We start from the raw sequence: 16,928 nt of genomic DNA on the forward strand, positions 1-16,928 counted from the left end.
AAAATGTGATGAAAAAAAAAACCTCAAAGTTATCTCCCCAGCTTCGAATTGGACTCTCTTCATTGTTTTTTTACCTCCACACACCGGTGGCGTGCCATGTATTTCACAATCAGGCCTTCAGTAGTGCCAACACTCGATAACTCTTTTATAGCTATAAAACCTTTACTGCAGCATCAATTATAACCTCATAAAATTGCAATATTATTTAGGAATATAGACACATTTTGCTCACAAAAAAATCCTCTTCATTTATTCACAACATTATTATTAGTGGACAGGTGGTACGGTAAATCTGTGTTTCTCTCATTAATAAGAAAAAGAAGCTCCACATAGCTTCCCTTGTTTTCGGATACAGTGTTTACATCATGTAAGGAAAGTTCCTCCTTACCCCGGTTGTCCGACCTTTCTTAATGAGGTCCAGCTTTCCTTGAAAAGTCCGTCTTGAAGATGGCTTTGACAGTAAATCTGCAACCAAATAGATTTTTTTTCTCCATCAGTCATTGTGATTTGAGAAAACAACAAATCAATACAACAGTATATGTGTTAGGGGCAGCACGGCGGCGCAGTGGTTAGCGCGTGTGCGGCACAGTTCTAACGTCTTGGGAACCTCCTGTGTGGGTTCAAATCCAGCTACCGGACCCCCTGTGCGGAGTTTGTATGTTCTCCCCGTGCTTGCGTGGGTTTCCTCCGGGCACTCCCACATTCCAAAGACATGCATTTCTAGTGGATTGGCCGGTCCAAATTGTCCCTAGGTGAGAATGAGCAAGCGAGTTGTCTGTCCCTGTGTGCCCTGCGATTGGCTGGCAACCGGTTCAGGGTGTCCCCTGCCCACTGCCCAATGATTGCTGGGATGGGCTCCAGGCACCCCCGCGACCCTACTGAGGATAAGCGAGCAGCTAGGTATATGTGCTTGTGCAGCTTGCTACAGGTACAGCTTGCTAGCTCTGGAATGTACTATCTATCACTTGCCAATTCTTCTTTGTCCTTTTCAAGTTTAACCGCGGTTATAGTTTTTGAAAATGCTGAAGTTTCCCTGTACGCCTGCTCGAAGACTCTGAGGGTTGGGCGCCCGCACTAGGATTTGGGGGATACAGTTTCGGTCCTTGGACGAGTCACACCTTATACTTGAAACAATGGTACCCATTGGCACTCAACATTAGGGGTTGGTAAAAAAAATTAAATTATAAAAAAAGAGGGCCCTGGTTTTGTCAACCCAAAATCTGATTGGTTAAAGCAACAGCTTTATCTACACTTTTTTTATGCCACAGGGTCTGCGTAACTGATTGTGAAGGCCTCCAGGTAAATTTTTGCACCATGGCTACATGTAACAGCTGATCTTTGAGTGGTTAAATACTTAAATATGAAAACACACACCTGGAAGAAGTTCAACCAGGGGAAAAGCAATGAAAGGAACCAAATCAACATTATTTGTAAAGCACAGTTCAGGCAACAAATGTCCACTTAAAGTGCCATAAAAAAATTCAGTTTACAATAAAACAATAAAATTCCCTCTTTTATTCCATCCAACAGCCCAAAACACCTAATACACGGATACATATTATAGTTAAAATACAATTTAAAAAAAGATAGAAATACAATGTGATTATGGCCATGCACAGACCATGTGAGGAAGGGGACCTGAGGGAGGCTTATCCACACTATTATGGATGGCAGTAGATTACTCTAAGATTTCCAGCCATTGAACCACAGCCTACCAGGCTGACAGACAATTTGGAATTATTTCATAAGATCTATGGACAAAATATAAATACAATGCCATCATTCAGGTATTTTGTAGGCCATCAGAGAAGGCCTTGCTCTCCCCGAAGGCCCACCACTGCCAGAAACAGATTGGTGCCCGTAATAAAGATGTCAGCAAAAAAATCTCGAGCGAGCCTCGGGGTCATAGAGGTTTCGGGAAACGCCCTCTTATCCGGAACCTTCGTAGCTCCAGGGATGACGCCGCCCAGTCTAAGGGTTTGACCCTCCTCAGATTGATTTAGCGTAATCAACTGCGGAGCGGAAGAATCCGGTGGATGCCTGCGTGGCAAGGAAAGGCACCTTGGGACCATGCGGACAATCACAAGACCCCTCATCAATTTACACATGACAGGAAGCAAAGACAGAGATCTGCTGCCGGTAAAGGTGAGAGACGAGGCCGAGTAAGGGGCTGGATGGTGAGATGAATGTGGATATTTGTGCAGGATGCAGGGGGAGGCAGTGATGGCAGGATATAGGATAGGAGGGTCCCTAAGGTTGAGACAGTTAATTAGCTTTTCGAGAAAACAATCACACTAACAAGCCAAACAAACTTATTAGACTACTTCCATTATCCTTCCTATCCTCAGAAGGCCGCCGCCAAAGTGGCAGGTTGAGAGGCGTCTTATCGTCTTACGCACTTGCATGTTAACGCTCTTTGCATGATAATTTTTACGCGCAGGAAAAGAGAAATGCATTGTGCAGGTTTCTCAATATAACCTGGTGTTATTTTCCCAGGGAATTGTCCATTTCATTGAATTTGTGACAACAAATTGATAGTTTTTCGCAAAAGGTGTGCCATTGTTGAGTATCTGTGCAGCCTACCAGTCATCAGCAGAATAAAGGTAACATTCATCTTTATCCAGTAGGTGGCGTTAATAATAATAATAATAATAATAATGTGCTGCTTTTTAAAATATCTGGTTATTTTGGTTGATATACAGTATTTTATCATTCACTAAATCCCAATATTAATTGATTACATATACTATTGGATGGTTCCATGCAATGTTTACTCTAATCTTCCAACGGGTCTGAGCGTTGACACACTTGGCAATCAAATCATTAACAAACTTGTCCAAAACCTGGATCAAGTTACACTTTGCTGAGTGTTCGGCAATGCAAAATATTTTTTTACATTTTAATGACTCGACAAATGTACTATTGTGGTTGTATGGCCCACAAACGTCAGTTGTTATTGCAACAGCTTTTACATGAGATTTCCCTTTTTTTAATTTGAAAAAGTGGTCTCTAAAAATAATTTAAAAAAACAGTAGGCGTTATGCTATTTTAATTTTACGGTAATTTAAATGTAACCAATTTAATTTATGGTCAAAAATACAGGTGAATAAATGACAGTAAAGACAATTCTATTTTATTTTATTTTATTTCATTTTATTTTATTTTATTATATGATGTTATATTATATTATATTTTAAATGACTTTCTTGCCATTTTAATATCAGTACAAAAGAATATTGGTTGGTAAATGCAGTCTTCTCGCAAAAGATTTGACTGATTATCCACTTGACAAGTGTTGGCAACAATATGGAAGATACCGTACAATAATACAATAAAAATGTAAAACCCTCGTCATATAATGGAGCTATGAGATTTTTATCAGACATTGACAAGATACTAAAACACAGAGAAGCCTCTTTGATCAGTTCTTCTCGCATTTTACGCAAGATTTTAACCAGCTGCCAGTCGTTTTACTTGAAAATGAGTCCATTAATGGGGGATACAAAGTTAAAATGATACCGCAACCCCTTTGCACTTCCTTCAGGCATGACTGCATCACTAGCTTTATGTCGCCAGTGTACGCTACACATCGGTAAAAAAATAAATTAAAATGAGCTGGGTGCGAAAATCGGCATCTGCCCGTGCAATCTGCACCCCTGCGAGCGGCTACGTTCTTGCTGGGACTCCACTAGCACTCACGTAGATTAAACAAGGCTTGACATCAATTGCCAAAGCAGGGAAATGATCATCACTTGGGATTTGATGTTGCTGCACGAATGAAAATGTGGCCACTTTTACGGTCACCAGTATATATAAAATGGTGTGGTGATTATCACCCGCAAGCAATTTTGTCTGTCTGTTTTTGTGTCTGTCTTTACACCCAAGAAAAGGGGGAAGGAGTTTGAATATGACCCACATCATTCACAGGCAGTCGTGTACCGCAGGTTACCCTAGATGACAAAATTCGAATCACAGTCGGTGTGAGGCAAGTCTGCATTATCTCTCAAATTTTATTCAACATCTTCCTGAAGAGGACCATTTTTGAAGCACTGGAGCATCATGAAGGTACAATCAGTATCGGGGAACACAACATCACTAACCTCTGTTTTGCTGGTGACATTGCCGGATTGGCAGGAGACAAAACAGGAACTCAGACATCTGGTCAATTGCCTGGACAAAGCATCAAGCCAGTATGGGATGGAAATCAGCACGGAAAAACAAAAATAATGACCAGCAATCCCCAAGGTATCACCACAAACATCACCATTAACATCAGAAAGCAAGAACCTGTCAGCAAAATTAAATATCTTGCAGCTGTCATATCAGAAGAGGGGTCAGAACCGGAAATCATGGCCAGGATAGCTTGATCCAAAGCTGCACTTGGCAGTCTTAAACCGATCTGGAGGGACAAGAACATAACAGTGAAATCAAGGATCAGACTCATGCAAATGCTGGTTCCTTCCAACCTCCTCTAAAACATGGACTCTCACGGCAAAACTGGAAAAGAAAATCCAGGCCTTGGAGATGTGATGCTACAGGGAAGTTCAAGGCATCAGCCTCTTAGCCCATGTGACAAACGAAACGGTGCGCAACACCATCAGAGGGTACATTGGATCCTACAAAGAACTGTTGCTAACTGTGTGCAGACGGAAACTTCAGTGGTATGGTCACGTCACAAGAGCATCAGGACTGACCAAGATAATTCTCCAGGGCACAGTCTAAGGGGGCAGGACGAGAACTGGGTGACAAAATTGCCACGTGCCAAAAAGAGGCCAGGGACCGTCAACAGTGGAGGAGGCTGTCCAGGGTTGCGTCATCATTGGTGCCCCAGCCACCCATTGAGTTAAGGGATCCATAAACGGTGAAAATTTCTTTGGCCTTTTTATATTAATAGAATGAAGTGTATCTCGAATCTTGAAGTATTTTATAGTGGCATTTTAAAGGTTGCTTCCTGATATATTGTCATATGTATTCTCATTTTACTTTATAGTCATAGTGATTGACATTTCTCTCCTTTTCCAGTAATTGAATCGGTGTGACTGAATCCTAAGAACCCTAAAGTTTCAGATGATAACAGTTCATTATTTTTGTCCTTTATTTTAACCAACTCAACCCATGCTTAAAATATTTATTGAATATATTTTTGATTCTCTGAGGTTTTTAATAGCTAAGGTAGCTGTAGGTCTGCTAAATTGGTGCTACGGAGAAGCTCATTTATTGAGGCCTGTAATCATTTTTTAATGTTTTCCTGTCATAAAACATGAATAAAATGGTATTTTACAGAATCTAATGGTTACATATCTACACTACTTTACACCATCTACTGTATATCCCGATGTGGGCATGTGTGTGTGAGTGTGTGTGTGTGTGTATGACTCATAGGCTCTGAAACAGCTGAACTGTTTTTTATTAAATCGACGCAGTTGTACTTTAGGCCAGTGTCTTTAGCGACCATCCGTGTCAAAGCACCCACAATAAATACCAACTAAATTGATAAACATTTGCTTTCGTGGGGTCTGCTTTTGTGGGGTCTCTAACGCGCACTGGTGGCAAAATTGGTTATTGCAGCTCCTGATCACCGACCACTCCGAGCAGCCGAATTCAATATTCTATGGGCCTGACAACGCCTCGCCATTTTGCTTGTATCTTAAATGCATGTTCCCCTGACCTTAGAACTGTCCCTGTGTTCACCTACATAAAAAGTAAGTGTAAAAATCAAGAGCAGGGTTCACTTAAGTTTACTCCCCCTGTAAAACGCTGTGGTCGCGTGTTAGAAGGCATGTAGTGTAGTGGTCCTGGCATATGGCCGCATGGGAGGACGTGTCGAGGCGAACATAAAGGGGGCCACAGTGGAGAGTGAGAGCAGATGCAGTCCTCCAGGGTTGAGGCTGGCACCAGGCTGCCTTCCTTGGCCAATGTCCATGCACTCCTACTGCTACCTGACTGCAGGAGATGCCTTTAATACGGCGTTAAGTCTCATTGAGCAGCGGGGATCCAATTTAATACCGGCCAGCTGCCCGAATTGCCTTCTCGCACTCCGCCATATGTAGGTCTTGGTGAGAATAAGCAGGAGCGAGATGTAGCGCCGCACACATATGTGTGTTTTAATGATGCAGGGATGCGTGATGTTTGGGATGATGGTGTGGAGGTTCGAGTGCCGTTGGATGATGCAAACGTGCACACAAGAGTAACCGGGAAACGAGAAAAATAACCTTAGGTTTTCCAAAAGTGGCTTGTAATTAGGAACACTTCAAAAGGCCTGAAGCCAGGAAAAGGATACAACGTTCTTAAATAAATAAACACAAATCTGCCAGCTACGCTGGAAATGACGACATCGCCCTGAAAAGATCCGCGGTTTGCTTGTTGTTTTTTCACTCCATTCCACCAGTTAAATCGCACAAACCAGCAATAGAAGTGTAGAAAATCCTGACTCCCTGCAGTTCTCCCATTTCTTGCCAAACAGCCGAATTGTTGCTCCCTGTTGAACATAAATGTGAGGCTTTATCTCAAGAGTTAAACAGTTTTAAAGGTTTAACCCTTACAGTTAAGCTATAGAACATTATGCCAGGAGTTAAGCAAGAGATAAACCAATATTCTTCAAAGTCATTTAACTCTTACGAAAAAGGGGTAAATCCTTCTGTAAAAAGCTTCAAAATCCTTTTAAAGTAGGGTTTAAGAAATTTTAACTCGAGCATTACACAGCTTAAATTCTTTTTTTAAAAAACGATATGTTAAATAAGCTGCAACCATGAAATATTAACATGATTGGTTTTGCTGTTTTTGGTTTGACATAATTCTAATAATAATATTATATCTATCTATCTATCTATCTATCTATCTATCTATCTATCTATCTATCTATCTATCTATCTATCTATCTATCTATCTATCTATCTATCTATCTATCTATCTATCTATCTATCTATCTATCTATCTATCTATCTATCTATCTATCTATCTATCTATCTATCCATCCATCCATCCATCTATCCATCCATCCATCCATCCATCCATCCATCCATCCATCCATCCATCCATCCATCCATCCATCTATCTATCTATCTATCTATCTATCTATCTATCTATCTATCTATCTATCTATCTATCTATCTATCTATCCATCCATCCATCCATCCATCCATCCATCCATCCATCCATCCATCTATCTATCTATCTATCTATCTATCTATCTATCTATCTATCTATCTATCCATCCATCCGTCCGTCCGTCCGTCCGTCCGTCCGTCCCTCTGTCCGTCCGTCCACTGCCCGTCCCCCCTTCCGTCCGCCTGCCCGTCCGCCCGTCCGCCCAACCGTACGCCGGCCCACCCGCCCGCCCGTCCGTCCGTCCGTCCGTCCGTCCGTCTGTCTGTCTGTCTGTCTGTCTGTCTGTCTGTCTGTCTATCTATCTATCTACCCAGATCGTATCCCACGATAGGGGTGACCGACAGCAAGAGAAACACATGCAAAAACAAAGAAAATAAAAAAGCGAAAAGTAGCAAAAAACACACACAAATTTTTTGGGACCTTGGCCAGCCCAAATGCCCAAACACCCAATCAAGTTAAGCACCCCAGCACCCAAGTTGGTAATGCTTTCATCCCTCCAGATGAAACGGGACACAAGAAAGCGGCCATGCTACTTGGGTCAGAGTGACACAACATACTCTTGTTCAACAGCAGGACCCGACAGCTTTCATTGGTTTACCCCTGCCGCATCATACAGGTGCCCTGCCCCTCACTTAGAACACGTCTAAACATTTCACTATCTTTTTACAACACCTCTCCAGTCATTCCCATCACCAACAAGAGCTCTAGTTTCCATTATATTTAGACCTCTTTCCTGCAGCACACTCATAACACCATCCATCCACGTCAATCACAGCCTTCCTCTTGGTCTCCTTCCATTTTCTGTAGATCCTCTTCAACATTCGCTCCTGATCCATTCTTTCCATGTGACCAAACCAACCGAGTACTCTTATCCACACGCTTGCTCAGTTTCACTGCTACTCCAGTTTTGTTTCTCAAAATTTCATTTCTCAATCCATCCAATCTTGTCACTCCTAACATACTCCTCAAACACCTCATCTCAAAAACATTTGATTTACTTCTCAAATGTGCATTCAGGCTCCAAGTCTTTGCACCATACAACACAGTCGGCACAATCACACTCTCATACAGTCCCCTCTTAACATCCATACTCATACTCTTGTTGCTCATCACTCTCCTCAGAGCACCCAAACCTTGCTTCTTTGATTCACTCCGTGCAATACCTCACACGCCATTCCACTAAACCAAACTCCATTCCAGTAACCAAACTATTTATTTTAATAAATACATATTTATTTTAATCAATTTATCTCCCATGTATAACCCTCATAATGTAATGGAGCTATAAGATTTTTATCAGACATTGACAATATACAACACAGAAAAACATATTTGTTCTTCTCAATTTTTCCACAAGATTTTAAGTAGCTTCCAGTTGTTTTGAGTGAGAGTTGAATTTCACAAACAGGCAGGAAAATACTAGAAGATCCTGACTCCCTGCACTTCCATTGTTGCTGTTTTTAACATAAATGTGAGTCTTTATGACAGTGGGCCACAAGAGATCTGCTAGCCTAACCTCAACCCCAACCCCTAATACACTGTGGACGTCCTCCATGACAAGCACAACTGTGACATTTATTGTTGTGGGAAATTCACGACCAAATCAGTGTGTTTGTAGAATGGAAAGTTTGTCGTCTTAATAAAAATAAAGTAAAACAAAAAAACACGCACTGTATCAAAGGTGAAGTTTGAGAATTTCCTGAGGGTCCACATTAAGCATTTAGTGATTATTCTTGAAATTGTGCTTGTGGGTGGTATGTGGAACTCACGGTCGAAAGGTGAGAGGTCCAAATCCTGGCTCAGACTGTTGGGTTTGCTTTGGGAATTTAAGATTTTAACCTTTTAAAACTGTGTTTGGTAAATTGCAGACTCTGAATAGCCTAAGGTGTGATTTTGAGTGGTCAATAGTGTTCTGCGAGAATTACCAGCTCATCCACGCCACTTAGGGATGGAAAGAGAGATATAGTAGGCCAATGTTATAACGATATTCACCGTGTCCTCTTAACATAAACAACAAAATGTAGGGGTTAATGCCAAAACTAGCTTTTTATATTTTTCCCAGAAATTATACAGCTCAATTGGCATTTTGCTAAACCCAGGACATGTTCTACTACTCCAGCACAACTGAAAATGTGACAGTAAGTTAACTAGACTTAAGTCTAGGCAAAACCAGGTATAAGTTGTGGTAAAGGTGATGTCAATCGAACTGACTGAGGCATGGGCAAATTTTACATGTGTCAGTTTTCCAGAGATCTTAAATCAAATCATGTATGAAACATCATTAAGAAAATATAATATCGAGGCCAACAAAATTGATCCATCAGGATCTTGGCTGCAACTGGATACTAGAGCCATGAAGGTTATGAATAAATAAGTGAAAATCAATTTCCAGGATATAATTATTTTGCTCTAAATTTGAGTTCAGAACAAAAAAAAATTATATGAAATGAAATGAAAATTAAATGAAATGATCTGCATTTATATAGCGCTTTTCATGTCAATGACTTCCCAAAGCGCTTTACAATGTGCTCCACATTTCCCAATAGCGGCCTTGTATTGCAGCCATGTAAGACGCTAACTTGCTTATTGGGGGTATTAGGGGTTCAGTGTCTTACCCAAGGACACTTCGACATGTAACATGGACAAGCCGGGATTCGAACTGGGATCCCTTGATCCCAAGACGAGCGCTCTACCTCCTGAGCTACTGCCGCCCATAATCTATCTAATATAGCAGTTTATTTTCATCCAAAGCTGCTACTCCTAAACTATAAGTTTTCATGTTCTCCGTGTGCTTGCATGGGTTTCCTGCGGGCACTCGGGTTTGCTCCCACATTCCAAAAACATGCATGTCAGGTTAATTGGCTGGTCCGAATTGTCCCTAGGTGTGCCCTGCGACTGTCTGGCAACCACTTCTGTGTTTCCCCTGCCCACTGCCCGAAAATAGCTGGGATGGGCTCCAGCACCCCCGCGACCCTACTCAGGATAAGCAGTGCAGATAATGGATGGATGGATGGATGGAATTCCTTGAGGAGAATCACCCGTGGGTAAAGTAAAACAGCGCTTTCACGATCTAGACCTTTTTCGGCACTTCTGCAAATGCAAGCCCTATCAGATTTCAACCCTTACTGGAGATTAATATGAATACCTCCAGACAGTGCAGACTCAGAGAGCGATCAAACAAACCACATGCCAATTTTGGCCTAATATTACGGATTTAAAGTGTTTGCAGGGATTCAGAATAGGATTTCGAACTGAGGTTCCGGCTTCATATTAGGGATTTCAAGCTCTTGAGGGTTTAGAACTAGGCTTTCTAACGAGAGTTTCGGCTTCATATTTTTGGTCCACGCCATCAAATAACTTTTCTCAGGCAGAAATAAAAGACATATCTTCCTCAACTAATTTCTGTTCTGATGGACCAGAATGTCCGGGATTCATTTTTTTCCATGACTTAACCGAGCTCCTCCAAAACAGACACCCCTATTCGGCCAAACAAGATTTCTTCATATTATGGCGCTCAGCTCAATATTCGCTATACCCAAATTGGGAGTTGTCAATTTCTTTGATAGATTGATTGCGGTTTTTTTCAACAAAACAGTCTTACAACGATCTCAGTATTTGTTCAAACAAATCTATGATTTGACTCCAGATGGTCTTAAGGTTAACTGAACATATTCATGCTGGTGTTACTCCCACACGTGTGGCTCTTTGTAGATAGTAAGAAACTCAAAATTCGGTAGGTGTGTATATCAGTGTTTATACAGATGACTGTGTGTCCGTGTGTATCTATGAGCGCATGCTGCAGTCTTTGCCAAAAGGCATTTTCTAATTTATTACCTGGCAATCGTCAGTATGGAGGATTCCCCCCCCCCATCTAGGGATGCATAAATCTTGGTAACATAGAGGTTATTGCTCTTTTTATGTTGGGTTTTTGCTTGCCTTCGATTGTTGCGAACAATGTTTGTTTTAACAACACAATCTGTTCCACACAACTACCATTTGTTTTATGGACATGGTGCGTGTTCGTACAATTACGATGGCGAGCCACAGACGGACACCGAGGGACGAGGCTGAGCATAATAAACTGCCTCTTTCGACCAATCATCTGTACAGTGACTTGCGCGGTAAATTAAAAAAAGGTGAATTATACAATGGCTCTGTTCGTAAATCATTTTTATATTGCTGTGTTAATTCGTAACAGAGCACTGTAAAAATATGAAGACCTTCTATATTGCATTTTAGCGCTGAAGAAAATAGAGCACAAACAAGTGTGCCTGGAAGCAAGGGTAGAGTTTATTCTGGTGTTTTTCTGGTCTGATGTACTTTTTTAAAGCTACTTGCGCCTTTAGGGGAGTAAGTACAGTCAACTTGTGTTTTACCTAATTTAACCAGGAAGAGAAATGCAATTATTATCAAATAATCAACAAATATTTATTCTGCGACTATATTTTTAATTGATCTATCACTCGCATATATTTCAATCGAGAAATTCACCAATTTTCTGCTACTAAACAATAAATATCAATATTTGTTTTGTCTTATGTAATAAAAGGTCTATATTTTTTGTGTAAAATCCAAACAACATTTTACAGATGATGAGAAAAATCTCAGAGGTTACGAATGGTAAACTTCATATTTTTTATATACATCTATACTATATAATACTGTATATGTAATATGATATACTAATACTTATTTCTGCTATTCTAGATTTTTTTGCTTGCATGAATTCAATGTTTACAATGAAATAGGTCAAACCCGGAGCACAATTTACTTTGTTTGAGTAGGAGAGAAACCTCAACCCTCCATGAAGAACCTGGGGACCTGTTCACAACTGCAAGGAACTGGCAGCTCTTGGGTAGCAGTTGCGATTCCCAGACATCATCGCAGCTACAACACTTAGGCCAGACATGGTGCTGATGTTTGGAGCCAAGAAACAGGTTGTGCTCCTTGAGCTGACGGTCACCTGGGAGGACCATATGGATGAAGCGAAGGAGAGGAAGAGGGCAAAGTATGCCGATCTCGTGGCTGAATGCCGGAGGAATGGGTGGAGGGCCTGCTGAAAGCCTATTGAGGTGGGCTGCAGGTGCTTTGCAAGAAGGTCCTTACACCGTGTCCTCTGGCTCCTTGGTATTTGTAGATTGCATAGGCGAAGAGCCATCAACATCTTGGCAGCAGCTGAAAAAGCTTCACGGTGTCTCTGGCTGAGGAGGGGGGAGGCGTGGCGTATTGCGCTACCTGGACACAAGTTGGGGTATTGAACCACCTCAGCTGGGTTGCCTGGGTGAGGGTGTCTGACTAAGACCCTTGGAGAGTCACAATATTAAAATAGAAAAAAAGATATATGTATTCAAAAACACAAATATTAAAATTATTGAAATTTTATAAAGACTAACAGTTTTTAGAATTTGAATTGTCTTCATTTTCATTGATAATAACCTACTGGACAATGTTTAATAGACTAGACGTAGAACTCCCGGATGAACATGTTATAAAGACTTTAAAGAGCAATGTGTATTTAAACAACACGTCAGGATAAATAGACAAAAACAAGCTATTCTTAAAAGGTGCCAAGTGCTCTACCATTGCGGTATACATTCATTTTTTGATGCATATCAATCATTAACTTTTCAAAATCTGTGCCAGCTAATGTTTGCTGACTAAACCCAAGGATTATCCTGAGGATTCCACACGTATTTCAAATGGATCCGTGTGCTTCTCAGAGGCAGCTGTATACTGTAAAGTGTAGTCACAGTCGTACCCTCTGGAGTGCTGCTTCTCTCTTTACTGCTCCGTAGCCTCCTGTTAATGGTGCCATCAAGCCATAGGTACCAGCTGGAGAGGGCCAAATATCGCAAAGTGTCATCGCTAGCTCGTTCTGAAGCTCCCTCCGACAAACGGGGCAGTCATTAGTTTTTCTTGATTAATTTTGGGGCTAGCGCGTTACAAAAGAACGGTTGCGAATACTGTAAAATATTATTAAAAGGTATTGTAGTTCTGGTGATACTACATGGAGCACCCATCCATGATTAATTTACCATGCCAGCTCACTATGGACTTCCTCTCTGGTGGCTTCTTTCTGAATTTTCTGTGAAATGCACGTTGAACAACAGTCCATTATTCGGTTTTTGCAATTTCAATCACACAAAAGCCTTTTTCGTGGTTAAAGGAATGCCGTTAATGAGTCTGAGAGAAAAAAATCAATAGACTTACAAAAACCTTGTCTAATTAGCTTTAAAATGAAATAACTTTTATCTCGCTAAGACTTTTGGAACACTCCGTACAACACTTGATCCACCTACTTCAAAATCTGAAGGATGGCCAAGTTTATATTTACCTCCAAAAGACAACAAAATACAGTTATAGTGGTTACGGTAGAGTTACAGTCTCAAGCACAGAGTACAAGGGAGTAAATATCATTCAAGGATATATTCTCCCTACAGTATATACTTTCAAATGTACAACTATAAAATAAAATACGCAAATCAGGGGGTCAGTTAACATGTGCATGTTTGGTTGTGTGTCACCAGTAGCGAATGGTAGGCAGTGTGTGGATAGGGGGGCGTGGCTTTTACAGGTACAACCAACCAATGGGAAATCGATGCGATAAATGTAAGCATAGAATGTACAGTAAAAATTTTCTGAATTTTGACTTCTTTATTTATAAATGATTTTTTTTCACTAGACTAGGCCACGAGCAGAAAATAAAAAGCTTCACTGTTTCCACACAGTGTACACTTTTTGTTATTTTGTTAAATCAGATATAAGGGGTTGGCTTCTATGCAAGAATATACAGTGGAACCTCGGTTCTCGACCATAATCTGTTCCAGAACCCTGTTCGAAAAGTGATTCGTTCGAACACAGAAATCATTTTTCCCATTACAAATAATGTAAATCATTTAAATCCGTTCCAACACCCTGAATGTTTACCTTTGTTTACCTTTAAGACACAAATAACATAAATGTAACCCATGCTAATAGGTTAGACACGTTCAAATCTCTTTGCTACGGATGACTGGCTACAGGATGTTCTTTTCTCTAAAAATATCTATCCAATGACACTTGCTTGTTCCTTCTTTTTAGCACTTTTTGGAAGTGGTTCATGACAGTGTTATTAAAGCCATGATGACTCTGGTGGCTGCAGCTTCATCGGTGTGGTGAAATTCTGTAACTCGGCCCATTTGCTACACATTTGTTTAATCTCGGACGTCCCCTAGTGTTTTGGAGGTGCAATTGCACCCAAGAAAATTAAAAGGAGTAAAAAAATGTGATATGAAACATCCACCCCGGCGTTCGAACTCTTTTGACCGAACAGCGAAGCAAGAATTTCTCAAAATTTTTGGTCGGACTCCGATTTGTTCGAACTGAGAGGCGTTCGAAAACCGAGGTTCCACTGTATAGTCATTTGTAACCAGATACTTTTGGATTAATGCGATACTTTTTGGTGTCAGTAATCTGTGGGATAACTCAGTTTTTTTTAAATGAAGCAACTAGTAACAGTAACTAATTAGTGTTGTGCAGAAATGCATTCAACACTGGTCTTGATCCAAACTTGACTCCTTTACAGCCTACAGAAACAATTTATAGCCGTCAATGGCCAGTTTAAATAGAATTTCTAATCACAGTATAGTACATTTATCTACTTTTGCCAGCATATGAAGGAATTATTCATATTTTTCATCAGTTGCCATACTGCTGGAAGGCGTGCATAGGCATGAAAACTTGGCCGGCCTCGCAAGTGGGAGGAACGAGCGCTTTAAACCTCCGGCCAGGTTCTGCCTGGAACAAGGCAATCTCCTTCGCTCACAGAGCTTGCATTTTTAATACGAACATCTGCTCCGGTGGCCCTCTGGTGGAAGCCGTGCTTGGTTAATCACACAGCCGAGGCCCTCAAAGTCCCTCGCAGCGGGATTTGCAGAGTCCACTGATCAGACAGAGCTGGCCACTTGGACTACGAAGCGAACGTGGTGGGTGGGGTAGGCGCGAGGAGGTGAAACATATTTTAAGAGGCAAAAAGTCCTTCTGGAGTTCTAAAGTTATCTAAGGAAGAAAAAGAGTAAGAAGCTGAGTGCTAAAACTGTAATAGGTGTAGAATATTTTCTACAGGTGGTCTGTCTTTATCCTAATAGGGGTTTAAAAATGTCAATGATCGGGAAAAAAAAAGTCTGTACGATTATATTATTACACTTTGGAATAATCACCTTAGATAACAAGTTTAATTTTATCTATATGATTTTCTGTCACTCCGTCACTTACAATACTATCAAGTCCTATGTGACATGTGTTCTTTTCTTTCATAAATCCACTACTGTCAGATTAGCGTAAACTTAGTCTTTTAAATGAAAAAAAATATGCATTTTATTTCTTCTCACGCAATGCTAGTAAAGAAGCTAGCAATAATTACAACAGTAATGCTTGTTTCATGTGCAATTACAACCATATGTTAGAGTTAAGGGGGGTTAAGGGTTCTGGTTAAGGGTTGGGTTCAGGGTTAAAGGTTAAAACCTAATATAAAAACGAACCATAACATTAGAAATGAACCCTACCCTAACCTTGGGTTTTGAACTACAATTTGAAACTGGGATTTCCGCTCCATATTATAGTTTCAAAGTTTTCTTCGGGTTCGAAACTATCCATCCATCCATCCATTGTCTTCCGCTTATCCGAGGTCGGGTTCGAAACTAGTGTTTCAAATAAGGTTTTGGGCTTCATATTTGGGTTTTAAAACAGTGTTTGGGTTTCAAAGTAGGGTTTTAAACTAGGGTCTCAGCTTCATATCAGGCTTTTAAAGCTGACAGGGTGGGATTGGTGCAATGATGTAAAACACATTTTTAGAGGTAAAAAGTCCCTCCGGAGTTCTGAAGTTCAAAAGGACAAAAAATAGCAAAGAGCTGGGTACTTAAGGTGTAGACTCTTTGCCAAAGGTTGACAGTTTTCATCTGAATAGGAATTTGAAAATGTTAGTGTTTAGGGTACCCATTAGCTTTATTTGCAATCGCACAAAATATAGGCATTCATTGACACACTATACACTGGTTTATGTAAAGCGCCCACAAACACAAACATTTAGTTTTTGAGTGTGCCTGTCTGTCTGTCCATCTGTCCGTACGTCTGTCTGTCTGTTTTGGTGTTGGTTAATTTTTGTCTGTCTGTCTGTCTGTCCGTGTATGTGTTTGTTAGTTTTTTTGTGTATGTTTGTCAGTTTTTGTGTTTGGTTATCTTTCTACCAGTTAGTATATTTATTTAGAGGGACAGTGTGGAATATTTGACCTCTAGATGACACTGTATTGTGCCATGCAAGTGAAAACAAGGAAGAAGATTGGAGAATCAATGATACCAAACTGCAGTATTTTTTTCCCCAGATTTTTGCAAAGAAAGAAAAATAATAAACACAATTCAAGAAAAAAAGCAAAAAAGCAAAAACGAAAAAGAGAAGAAAACAAAGAAACAAGTAAAAAGGAAAGGAAAAGTGTACAAGGAAATCATTTTAAAGAGGAAAAAATGAAAGATAAAAAATACATGAAATAAGACAAAAGGGAGAGGAAAAAGCCAAGAAAAATGTAAAATAAAAAAAGGATGCGAAAAATGTGAAAAAAAAAGAAAGTTTTTTCTAGGGTCCCGTAACGGTGAGAAGGCTGACAAACATGCCAGCTCCTATAATGATCTTCGTGTATTTTTGGTTTTTATACAATTCAATAGTTATAAATAATATATATATATATATATATATATATATATATATATATATATATATATATATATATATATATATATATATAATAATTAGATATAATAGCAAAAGAGGAATCAAATAAAATCAATGC

This window comes from Urocampus carinirostris, chromosome 15, assembly GCF_059441175.1.
Source record: "Urocampus carinirostris isolate Australia breed hairy pipefish chromosome 15, RoL_Ucar_1.0, whole genome shotgun sequence".
Taxonomy (NCBI): domain Eukaryota; kingdom Metazoa; phylum Chordata; class Actinopteri; order Syngnathiformes; family Syngnathidae; genus Urocampus; species Urocampus carinirostris.